The sequence below is a fragment of the Protopterus annectens genome, chromosome 2.part1 (genome assembly GCF_019279795.1).
Source record: "Protopterus annectens isolate FY-2018-M chromosome 2.part1, PAN1.0, whole genome shotgun sequence".
NCBI lineage: Eukaryota > Metazoa > Chordata > Ceratodontiformes > Protopteridae > Protopterus > Protopterus annectens.
In genome coordinates, this window is record NC_056729.1 from 1,958,064,556 (window position 1) to 1,958,078,259 (window position 13,704).

General features: G+C 41.0%; 1 protein-coding gene across 3 annotated transcripts in view; it reads left to right on the forward strand.

Moving 5' to 3' along the window:
- The window catches only part of DST (dystonin), a 4,096,730-nt gene that overhangs the window by 2,928,323 nt on the left and 1,154,703 nt on the right, over positions 1-13,704 (forward strand). The window lies entirely within an intron of this gene.

Here is a 13,704-nt window from a genome sequence, read left to right on the forward strand (position 1 = left end):
AAAGGCATTACATAAGTACAAGTAGTACACATTCTTATAAAGGATGACCAGCGCAAATTTTGCAGTAGGGTGCAGCAATGAGTATTTCTTTGACTACCAAAGCTGAATTTTGCTGACTTTTGATATATTTGTACTCATTTTGTTAATGAAGTTTCTGAAATCCATGTGTAGATTTAGAGGTGTATCCTGGCGGGGGGGGGGGGGGGTGCAGAGAAGTGGGCAGCTGCACTTGGTGCAAGGTATTAGGGGGCACAGTCGCTGAAGATGGAGTCATGTTATAGTGCAGTTCAGGAATTCAGAAATTAATACTGAGCCATATTTGCAGTGAAAGCTTGGTACAGCTTTGAAAGGAGATTTATTTTTGTCCTGAACTTTTCAGAAAAATGATATGTCTATAGAGGACTTTAAGCCTCTGTACCCGTCTATTAATATTCCTTATCAAAAGAGGGACCAAATGCAGAAAGTGTATTAGTGCAGTGCACCATAATTAGCTTGTAGGGATTTGTCATTGAAAGGAGAGACTCTTGAGTTTCCTGCATGCAAGTAATATCAGGCCATGTTAATCTAATATTCTGAAGAAGCAGGACATGGGTCACCTCTGAGCAGCCTGCAGGCTACTGGGTATAATGAGAGTTGGGCTAGTCTGTCAGGATTGCTGAAATATTTAAGGGCTTTGATTAACTGGGGCAGATGGATGGATGTTCACATTATGGTAGAAACACAACGATAAGATGAGAGAGAGAATTCTCTACATAAGTACCCAGGTCTGTAATGACTTTGACTGCCTAAATGGAAGTACAGTTTAAAACATATCAGGTAGGAACAACTAATTTTACTGAATGCTATTATACTGCATGTTTTTTGTATTTAACTTAAGACCATTTTCAGTAACCCATTCATGTGTATATATTCCATCTCTTACTGGAGCTGTTTATTCTCAGTGGATGAGTGGATTACATCAGCAAACATGGTCAACCACACTTCTGGGATACTGGACTGGATGCCTGCAAAATAAATGCCAAACAGGAGAGGTTCCAGCATTGATACCTGTGATACCCACTAGTTACAGTGTTAAATTTAGAGATCTTCCAGTATTAATCCCTGTGGTATGCACTAGTTACAACGTTAAATTCAGAGATCTCTCGGCACTGATCCCTGTGGTATGCACTAGTTACAACGTTAAATTCAGAGATCTCTCGGCACTGATCCCTGTGGTATGCACTAGTTAAAATGTTCCATTCAGAGGGGTCCCAGCACTGATTCCGTGGTATGCACTAGTTAAAATGTTCCATTCAGAGAAGTCCCAGCACTGATCTCTGTGGTACCTAATAGCTACAGTGTTAAATTTAGAGAGCTCCCAGCATTAATCCCTGTGTTATGCACTAGTTACAAAGTTAAATTCAGAGATCTCCCAGCAGTGATCCCTGTGGTATGCACTAGTTAAAATGTTAAATTCAGAGAGGTCCCAGCACTGATCCCTGTGGTACGCACTAGTTTCACTGTACATTTATAGAGTTCCTAGCATTTATCCCTGTGGTACGCACTATTTAAAATGTTGCAATCAGAGAGGTCCCAGCATTAATCCCTGTTAGACGCCCTAATTACAGTGTTAAATTCAGAGATCTGCTAGCATTGATCATTGTGGTACACACTAGTTAAAATGTTCCATTCAGAGAGGTCCCAGCACTGATCCCTGTGGTACGCACTAGTTAAAATGTTCCATTCAGAGAGGTCCCAGCATTGACCCTGTGGTACGCACTAATTACAATGCTGCATTCAGAGAGTTCCCAGCTCTGATCCCTGTGGTTTGCACCAGTTTCAATTTTACACTTAGAGTGGTCCCAGCTCTGTTCCCTGTGGTATGCGCTAGTTGCAATGCTACATTCAGAGAGGTCCCAACTCCGATCCCTGTGGTACACACTAGTTACAGTGTTAGAATGCGAATGTACCTAGCACTGCTCCCTGTGGTCCCCACTAGTTACAATACTACATTCAGAGAGGGACCAGCACCAGTCCCTATGGTACTCTATTAGTTACAATGTTATGTTCAACAAGGATACCAGCACTGCTCTATGTGGTACCCACTAGTTGTAAAGTTACATTTAGAAAGGGCCCAGCATTGATCCCTGTGGTACGCACTAGTGACAATGTTACTTTTTATAACCTGGGATAGCCAGTTTGCACACTACTGGGTAACATAACAATTTACAGTAAGTTTGCCTAATTTTTTAACAGTAGTAGCATGGGAGATAGTGTCAACAGCCTTGGCCACATCTTGAAAAGCAGTGCGCACTGGGTGGGGTCTTCATTGTCCACAGCCTTTGTAGCTTTTACAAAAAAGCTTACTGTATTCAGAAGACAGGACCTGCCCATCACAAAACCAAACTGATTGGGAGCTAGATCTGTTAAGATGTTTATGTCTGTATAAATGAGTTCTGCTATGATACATTCTGTAGTTTTGCATGTAAGACTGGTGAGGCTGATGGGCCAATAACTTTAATTAATAATTCATTGTGCAACTGCTGTAGGACAAAGTTTCTTAAGTGTATACAACAGACCTGGCAAACCTCTCTGCATTTTGTTTACACTGAAAGTGGGATCTGGACCCTCAGGTGTCTGTAAAGCTACCTTTTCAGCATCTTGACCTTAACCTGCTGGGTATTCTGAAAGGTGACAGACCGCTGCAGGGGTAGAATGAAAATGGGGTTATAGGCAGTCGACATCTGCTCTTCCAGTCTGCAGAAGCATAACGTGAATATTAATGTTAACTTGTATTAGATGTCCAAAGTTATCTCTTAAGGGGTTAAATATCTCATAGTCTGCACAAAGGAGGATGTGTTGAAATGCAGTGAAGCACCATGCCAGTGGTACAGTCAGGTAAGATAAGAGGCCTTGCATACTGTAGCAAAGTTACATTAGCATATTGCATAGCATATTAATAACAGTATCATGTTCATGTAGGAACTCTGCTTTCTTCAGTGTCCCCAATATTCTCTAAAATGTGAAGCCTAGTATTAAACTGAACCAATTCTATAGAGGTAGACATACCATGATAGAATAAATTCAGTACATAACATCATTTCCATGTTTACAAATCTGCAATAACCTCCCACAAAATAAATAAGCCAGCTCCACAGGCATAGAGGAATAAAACCCTGACTATGACCCAGGTAACTGGGTTCAGTTATCGGATCATGTACTTAATGGAGCTAGTGTGCAGGAGAAGATGAGTGATGTGGCTTTAACAACTTATCTTTCCTGGGAGGGCTGGAAGAAACTCATAACCAGGTTGCACATTTCCATGGTTTAATTACTGGTAAAGACTGGAGACCATATCAAAGCACTGGCTTCAAGGGTAGTAGGACTGTCGTGAGGGATTATGTCACTCACAGAAGTGAGTGATATGCCCTCACTGACTTACATTGTATACAAAACCCTTGGCATGTTACTGGGCAAATGTAGTGGTGTTAGGACCACTTTAAGCAAAAATGAACAAGCCCTGATAGATACCAAGATGATGGCCCCTGTTAGTTGTCCAGGTATATGCGTAACAGGTGGTTCAATTTAGAGAGAGATGATTTGATGGTCAAAAGGCAGTAGTGTCAAAGGGTGAAAAAAAAACTCTCAAAATGCCTAAGGGGCAACCCTTGAGTATTGCATTTTTTACAAATTTGCTCACTGTTGTTATATGACTTTAATAAGTTATTAAAGGGTTTATATCCCAATGGAAGGTAGACAAATCATCTATTAATCAGTAAGTTAAGAATTACAACACTTCAGTTGTACTAGTCTATACATAACATTTTCTTTGCTAAACCCCTGCTGCTTAATTACATCTTTTAAATGAATTTCTTGCATTGTCATAGTTTGTTCCCTCCTCTTTTTGAATGTATTATAATAACAAAGAGTTTGAAATGTGTTCAAAAGAAGAGTATAATGCGGCATATTGTACATTCAGATGTACATTCCTTACATAGGATTAGTGTTATATCATGCCGTGGATTAACCTGGTGTTTTCATAAAGGATTCAGTTTGTATTTTTGCCTCTCATATGTGATAAACCTGACAACTACCTTGCTGTACTCCCCTCCCACCTTCCTGTGGAGGCATTTGTCATTAGCTGCCTTTGTTTCTGCCAAAAGAATACTGGAATCTATAAATACATCTTAAAACATCTGGCATATGAATCTGTGTGGTCAGTGTAGACTATATTATACAGACTATAAATAGATATTTTAAACTCCATCAGGATGAAGGATGGAAGTCAGCTATTCTTTTAGTAACTGATTCTGTTTCTCAACATTCACACTTAAATCAGTTATTAACTGCTTGAAAAGGGAAGCATGAAGTTTTAAGTGTGTCTACTTAAAGGTGTATATGACTAGGCATTGTCTGGTCCTTGTGGTTACTTACCTAGTATTGCTGCTGTGTTCCTAAATCTTGCACTGCAGAGCTGTTATTATGTCCCTTTACTGTTCTGGTAAAGTGTGTACATTATTTTAATCAAACCACTCAAGCTGTTTGTACAAGAATTCTAGGCAAAGCCGGAAATAATGGGTGGACATAGGCCCAAAATCAGGGACAGATTTTCTAAAGGGTATGAGGTGTGAAACTGAAATGTAATCACAGATTTTATGAGGAACAGACAAAAAAAATATGAGGCAAAAATGTGGGCATGCAAGAAAAATCTGGACAGCTGAGAGAGATATGATTTTTAATATGATGTATATTTGGTTACTATTCTCACAACAGCTTTCCTGACAATAATTTGATGTAATCCTTGAATACTTCACAGCTTTTTTACTTTCTGAAAACAAGGAACAAAAGCTGTTAAATTGCTCAAAACATTTGAATTTACTGACAGTTATTACCTGGCGTATGAAATTAATTGTAGCAAAACATTTTATTTACTCAGACTTGTAACTGAGAACATGAAATAAATTTGTAACAGGTTTAAAATTAACATGTATTATAGCTTAATCAGATATTTTAAAATTTAAGTATAACTACTGCTCCTTGAAAGGAGAAGTTGAGGTAATACTTAGACAAATTTCCTCATTTCCAGCATGTGTTTTACTTACAGCACACACTCTTTGACATGCCTTTGTTGGGGCTACAGTAGTGTGTCTGGCTAGTAATGCACGCATCCACTGGTATCGACATTCCCTAACTGCAGCAGCTTCCTCACTGCCTCTGCAGGATCAGAAAACTTTATTTCTTTCTTTGCGCAGCTGAGCCCAAGTGCTGCAGCCTAGTGGGACTGAACTTGATTTATTTATATTTCAGGATTGTTAAAATTGCCCTGAAAACATTCTAGTTGCTCATTACCTCCACTCACTGAATTGTCCTTATTTTTGCAAATTTTCTTGCCATTGTAGTTAAATAGCCCTTTCATCCAGACTAATTTTAATTTTTGATAATTGATTAATCTAATAATCATGCCAAGAGATTGGCTGTTTAAGTTGGGACTTTGTAGTTGAGAAGTGTTGTGCCCTTTTAATAATCACATTTTGAAATGCATGCCTTTCCAAAAGGTCAAATAGCCACCATATCTAGAAATGAAGTATGTTGCCAACTTCTGTCCTCTCTCACAGTCTGAAAATCCTTAGGTTGTTCCCTTAAGTGGATTTTCAGTCACCAACAACTGATTTTTAGGTCATCAAGGTGATGGACCAAACTGGTGTTTTGTTTCTAAATGAAGTCTGAATAGATTTCTTCATCTCACAAGTGATTATCCATTGTCGCACTTTCCAGTATGGACAGTCTAGCTCCTGAATCCATTGTTGTTCTCTTTAGCTCCATAAGCTATTGATTGGCTGATACTTTCAGAGAGGCTATGTTGTTTTTTTCTTAAATCACCTTGTTCATTTCCATATGGCTGCATGTTGAAGATTTTTTTGAAACCTTCTTTCCCCTTCATGCTGCTGAGTATCTGCTGCTCTGTGTAAGATTACCTGTGACCTGGAAGAAAGGGTAGATTTTGGGACTGCTCACTGGTTTTGATGCTGTATCTATAACGACAGACTAATGATACCGCAAGTTTATGTTATACATCTGATGAAGTAGCACCGCTACGAAAGCGCTTATGTCTTTGTTCTTAGTTGTCCTATATTAAAGGAAAGTTTTACTTGAAGTTTCTGCTCTCCTTGGATCCTTACGTTTCTACTGTGAAGATTACAATTTACTTCTTGGATTCAAGAACTGGCTGTGTATTGTGGACTGTGTCCTATATATATATATATATATATATGTAGTGGCAGGACAGGTAGCTTACCTCCTTCTAAGTTGTGAACTGCTGATTGAGGGCTCAGTGCCTGTTATTCTAAAAGTGTATTAGTTCTGGTTTAAGCACTTGGGTTTCAGGCCAGTTATTTTACATTAAGAAGGTTCGTGGTCTGCACTCTTGTGGGAGGAGAGGCTGGACTCTGCCCTTCTGAGCTGGGAATTTCTGGTTAAAGGCTTATAGTGCCTGCATATTTGAACTGTTTCTTACTGAAATTGGTACACCTTGTTTACTGTAGCATAGACTAGATCCAGGCCTACTGAATCTAGCTTTATTTGTATGTTGCTTGTTTGTTTGCTTATTTCCCTGAAACGCTAATTCCACCTAAAACGCGGCTTTTCAGCGCTTCTGTGGATCCCTAGTGATATCTGCATTGCTTACTGTACTTATTTCCTTGTTTCACTTGAAAGAAAGTTACTGTTTGTCGTTTTTGCATTTAAGTTACCTGAAACACATTGCATTTAAGTTACCTGGCACTTGCTCACTAAAGCAATTATATAAGTCAGCACTAAAATATTAAAAGCACTACACCCTCACAAACTCCCCTTGAGTACCTCGTTCCCCATTGGCCCTTTTTTTTCAATTATAAAGGAATTCCCAATACTATTCTAGCATGTCCAAAGGTCAGTTGTCAATCTCCTCTCCGGTCCAGCTGGTGAATCTGGGAATCTTGAGGCAATGTTACAACTGCCTCATGTACACAGACAACCCTCTCCTCCTGCCAACAAATTCCAACACATGTGAGAGATGCAACCATATAGCCATACTGGAAGTTAAGCTCTCTCAACTCAATACTGGCGAAACCAGTCAGGAGGAGAAGGAAACCACACTCACTACAATTCCAGTCTCACATAGACCTACCACGACAGCAAACCAAACACATAAACACACAAAAACATACTCGCAGGCTCTAAATAAAAATTTGCCTAAGCAGCAGAGACCTCCAAAGCAGACACCCAAGCAACTACTACCCCAAAACAAAACACTTGCAACACATAGCTCACAAAGCCAGTGTGCCGAACAGTCACAGCCCTTAAGGCTAAACAACACACCTGATACACTTGTAATAGGTGACTCTATCGTCATGCACACTGACGTCCCGCTCACCAGGCTGAACAAGGAGAAGGTCACGGTGAGCTGCCTGTCGGGCGCTAGGATGTGCCACATAACGCAAGCACTCAGGTCACTCCAAGGCAAGTACAAATATGACTCAGTCATTGTCCATGCTGGTGTGAATGACCTGAGATGTACCTCCCTGGACTACATGAAAAGAGACATAGAGGAGCTCTCTGAGCATGTAGCCCAGGCCGGTATGACCCTGACCTTGAGTAGCATTTTACCCTCACCAAGAATGATGCCACAATATGAAGACAAGATGATCAATTTCAACAATTGGCTTAAGTATTGGTGTCATTTAAAGGGGATCCAATGCCTGTCAGCCTGGGATGACATGCTCGACAAGCCACGATGCTTCACTAGGGACAGCTTGCACCTGTCACCCCTGGGCTTTCGGATATTGGCAAAGGCTCTTGCCACCCCCACAGTGCCTTTTTTAGGCAAGGCTCAAAAGACAAACCCACCTCCATAGGTATCACAAGGGATAAGAAACTAAGAGTAATGCTACTCAATGCCAGAAGTCTAAACCTCAAGATGCACGCACTCGAAACTCTCCTTAGCATGGAGAAAATCTATATCTGTGCAGTAACAGAAACCTGGTTCAAGGCTCCAGAGAGCACCCCAGCACTACCAGGTTATACCTCATACCATGCTTGTCGGCCCCAAAACTTGGACCGTACGACAAAAGGAGGGGGAGTATCAATATCCGTCAAAGATACCCACACCTCCAGGTTGGTGGCACAGCACGAAGCATCAGAGACTATCCATGTGCAACTAACAGTGGGTAAAACTGCCTTCCAGTTTATAGCCTGCTACAGACCACCCTCCCAAACCCAGGAACCACACTCAGCCTTCCTGATAACACTGGAAAATATGAAGATCTCTCCAAGCACCATTATATTGGGCGACTTCAACTACCCAAACATAGACTGGGAGCATTACTCTAGCTCCAACACCGTAGCCCAAAGGTTCCTAGAATTTATAAACTCAAATGCTATGGAACAACTTGTTACCACTCCCACAAGAGGGGAAAACATACTGGACCTGATCATCACCAACATGGGGACCCTATGCTCCAGACCAGAAGTGTATCCCTCACTGGTAAGATCAGACCATAAACTAATCTCACTGGATATTCACATCCCGACTCCACCCCTGCCCTGAAAACCACAGTGAAAAACTTCTCTAAAGCAAATTTCACACTCCTCAAAACCGAGGTGGAATCCTTCAAAGCCCCCGGGCCTGTGGAAAATACGGCCCAGACCACAGAATCCTTTATAAATGCATTCTATGAACACCTTCAGGAATGCATGGATCATGCAATCCCAAATAAAACCAAGACCCAATCCTCCAAAGGCAGACGTCCTGTCTGGTGGACCCCAGCCATAAACAAACTATACAATAGAAGGAGGAAGCTACTACATGATAGAGCAAAATCCCAAAAAGGGAAGGCATCTCTGATCAGTATTAGCAAAAAACTGTGGGCACTCATAAAATCGTCTAAGGCCAGCTTCGAAAGAAAAATTGCACAGGACACTAAGGATAATCACAAGGCTTTCTTTAGTTATGTTAGGAACCTGGGTGGGAATTCCCAGATATGCTCAGAATTAGTCCAAAATGTCAAAAAATACACCGAACCCACAGACATTGCCAACATCCTAGCTGACAGGTTCAGCGCAAACTTCTCCCCCCCCTCCCCACCAAAAGGGCAAATATTTATCCCAGCAGAGTGCAGCCCCCCCTGACATCTCAGATGCTCAGGTAAGAGCTGCCCTCTCCAAAGCAAAAAACACAGCATCAATGGGACCAGACGGTGTCCCGGGATGCGTCCTACATGAACTCCAAGAAGAGCTAAACCCAAACATAAAACTACTGTTCAATCTTAGCCTTACTACAGGATATGTACCCAAAGAGTGGCGTACAGCAACAGTGGTCCTTCTCCACAAAGGTGGTGCCTCAACGGATCCTGGAAACTATTGCCCCATAAGCCTGACTAGCTTAGTCTGCAAAGCTATGGAAAGGATCATCATGGACCTCATAAATAAAGATATTGGGGACTTACAGACACTGGATCCTACCCAGTTCGGCTTTGTTAAGGGCAGATCCTGCCTCTTAAACCTGGTTGATTTCTTTGAAACAGTCACCAAGGCCATTGACGAGGGGAAGGTGGTCCACACAGCCTACCTGGATCTCGCAAAAGCCTTCGATACAATACCCCACTCGGGCATTATAGATAAGCTCACCAGCTTAAATATAAACCCCTATGTCACTAGATGGGTTGCAAACTGGCTCAAGGACAGAACCCACATGGTTAGAATTGCTGGAGCCATGTCAGACTCCAAACCAGTTACAAGTGGCGTCCCACAAGGCTCAGTCCTGGGACTTCTCTTGTTCGGTATATATTTCTCGGAGGTACAGGCCAACACGGAAGGACTGTGGCTGACTAAGTTCGCAGATGACTGCAAACTGGGCGCCATAATCGACTCTCCAGCCGACACAAGCATCCTCCAAAAGGGCCTCATAGAAACAGACAACTGGTGCCAGAGCCATGGCCTCAAGCTAAATGCCAAAAAGTGTATAGTCATCCTCTTTGGCAAAAACAAAGTGCCCACAAATTACCACATAGGTGGTAATCCATTAAGTACAGAAGAAGTAATTAGGGACCTGGGGACCCAAGTTGATAGCAATCTCTCATTTGACAACCACGTGGCCAAAGTGGTTAGAAAAACTTTTTATATAGCCCACCTAATCATGAAGGAATTCACATCTAGATCAGGGGAGGTCATCGTGCCTCTTTACTCATCCCTCATCAGGCCCATAATTGAGTACAATGCTCCTTTCGGGATGTACCTTACCAGACACCTGCAGCAACTGGAAAGACCCCAAAAGTACCTCACCAAGAGGACCAAAGGGCTCAACCAGATGCCATATGCTGCCTGGTTAAAGAAACTCCAGCTCTACTCAGTGGCATACCACCTGCTCAGAGGCGATCTGTGCCTGACGTATAAAGCCATGTCCAACCCGGAATTAATGGACATGCTGCACCTCAGAAAATCCAAATCCCATCAAGCTACGCGCTCGAAAGACTTGAACCTCAGCACTGAAATAAATAGGACATGCTGGAGGGACAGATTCATAACCCAGAGGCTCCCTTCACTCTGGAATAAAATCCCAGTCCAGGTTAGGCAGAGTCCCTCATTGACTCTCTTCAAGAGGAATCTTGATGAGTGGATGGGAGATCGTAGGTTTACCCCGGGTATCACTTCTGTGTCACTGTTAGACAGAGGCACAGTATACTAACCTCGAAAAAGGGCATAGCAAAATTAATTTAAAATGGGTGGTGAAAGCCAAACACACTCTGGCTAGGCTTATAAATGCCCTAGGGCAGATAGCCTAGTATGAACCTATGAACCTATATATATTTATGTATGTATATGATAATCGGTCAGAATTGTGAATGCTTTTCTGGCCTGTAAAGAAGAGCGAATTCTGATATGAGCAAATATTCTTCTGTATTGAGATTTTGCTGGCAGCCTTTTCTATAAGATTGTGATACAGTGAGGTAAGGAGTTTGCCCTTTAATCACTGTTGTGCGAACTTGGAGTTGGTATATATAATTAGCAGGGGTGGGGGTGGGGCTTCCCCCTACAAAAAAAAAAAAAAAAAGTAGTTTTCGATTCTATCTAAAAAATGATTGTTCTTTATGTATGTGTGTGTGTGTGTGTGTGTGTGTGTGTGTGTGTGTGTGTGTGTGTGTGTGTGTGTGTGTGTGTGTGTGTCTTCCTTCTCCAAAATGCATCTAACCAAAAATTGCAAAAGAATTACCCTGTCTATGTGTATATATATATATATATATATATATATATATATATATATATATATAGATATAGATATATATAGATATATATATATAGAGAGAGAGAGAGAGAGAGAGAAGGCGATATTACATTTAAATATGTATGCATATGTGTTTGTGTTGTGGGTTGGAGTACCCATAGCCTTACCGGTTTTGCATTTTAACTCAAGTGTCATTTCCCATTGTTAATGCATCAGCACCGATAGCTTGGTATTTCATGCCTCTCCATAGCTGCCCATGTCTTAAATCCATAAATGCAGAAATGTGGTTAAGACAACCCTTGACTTGTTGCTAACATCAGCCGTTGACTACATACAGGTGTATCAGTGCAGTGTTGATCAGTCATCACACACAATTAGACAAGCTCTGGTAGTGTACCCAGCACACTAAAAGTCCAGTGATTTCTTAGAGTGCAGTACACTGGTAAATTCTGGCCTTCATTGAACAAGGCTTTCAGAGACTTCTGACAGTCCTTTTTGTCGGATGTTCTTTGTGTCCGTTTTCAGCCAGTGATGGCTCTTTGATGAACAGCTTACTTCTGTAGAGTTACCTGGCTCCCGATATATACTCTTAGCATAGCTTACTTCCATAGAGTTACCTGGCTCCCGATATATACTCTTAGCATAGCTTACTTTCATAGAGTTACCTGGCTCCCGATATATACTCTTAGCATAGCTTACTTCCGTAGAGTTACCTGGCTCCCGATATATACTCTTAGCATAGCTTGCTTCCATAGAGTTACCTGGCTGCCGATATATACTCTTAGCATAGCTTACTTCCATAGAGTTACCTGGGTCCCGATACATACTCTTAGCATAGCTAACTTCCGTAGAGTTACCTGGCTCCCGATATATACTCTTAGCATAGCTTACTTCCGTAGTTACTTGTCTCCCGATATATACTCAACATTTAAGAAGTCATCAACAAAATCTCGATATGCTCTGTTGTGAAATGACATAACTTTATTTTCCAGTTAAGAAAATTAAATCTGTCTCACTGCAAATTTCAGAGGTTTATTGTGCGATGGAAATTTTTTTTGTCCCTATACGAGCCTCTTTTGAAGTGCAGTCTGCCACTCTTTTTTTAAAAATCAGTTTAAATTACTGCTATTAATAACATTTGCACCTTTCAACTATAAGAGGCCTTGTTAACTTTTTTTCTTTGCTAGCCTTTATGCAGTAATCCTGAATGTCAAGTGTTTCCACTTTCCATTTTATTTTCAGGGCAATCCATTTCAGCTGAAACACAGCTCTGTACACAGAGTCTACATGGTATCTTAAAATACTATTTGATTAATATCCAAGTGCCCAAGAAGGTACAGCACAGTTTTTTTTTGTTTTTTTTTTTTGTCCCAAGGATGGAGGGCAGCAGAGTGTGGGTGAAATATTTAAGTGAACTGCTTGCTGTATAGTTTCTTGGAATAACAGAAAGTTCTAGAGGTCTTATATACCCATTCCATATATTGCATGGCAGTACCCGTGCCTTGACATAAGAGAAGTTTTCCTAGAAATGAAATCTGTTTTCAGCATGTGTTTGCAGTCAGAGTTCTACTGTCCCAGAACTGATTCTAGAGTGCACAAAGCATTTGGAAGGGCTATATTGCTGGGACTTACAGACTTTTTATTAACTTTGTAACAAAGTAACTTAACTGATCCTCAGACCCTTGTCAGCCACAACCAAGACACAAGGTCATGGATAAGTAAAATAAATATGTGGGCACTTTAGAATAACTCAATTTTTAGTGCACAGAGAAATCCCACACAGACAAGGCGGGGGGGGTATGCAATCTCACCACAGAAGGTAACCGGAAAATAGGACTGAACCCATACCTTGAAGGTGTGAGGCAGAGATCTTATCAATGAGTCACTGTATTGCCTTTAGATGACTTTACTGTTTGAATGAATGCATCGGGCATTTGCTAGGAACATTTGCCATTTATTACTTGAAGACTGGAATACCAATGAAGATGGTAAAATAGTTACATAGAAACTTGTTGTGACATCAGATTTTCAGCATCATTTGTATGCATCAGTGCTGTGCCCCCCCATCCCCCTAACTGTATAGTGTGGCTATCTAGTTTGTCTCACATATTCCATTATATTCAGTTGTTTATTCTCTTTCTCTGTCTCTCTGTTAGTCTCACTTTCCCTTTCATCCCTTTGCTTTGGTCGTCCAGGTATGGAGAGGGTGTATTACAGGTAGCAGACTGGGGATTATGTTTGCCTGACACTTTTGTCCATCCCTTCCCCTCAACCACCCCTCACAGACACTTGAAACTGTTAATCTCTTCTGCTATTTCTCTTTTGTCTGAATTATCTGTTTCTTCTGATTTCCCTCATTTGCTGCCATGACAGCAATTATTATAAATATTAAAGACAAAAAGTACAGATACATAAGAATTTATTACATTTATACATTTTTATGTATCTGTACTTTTTGTCTTTAATAA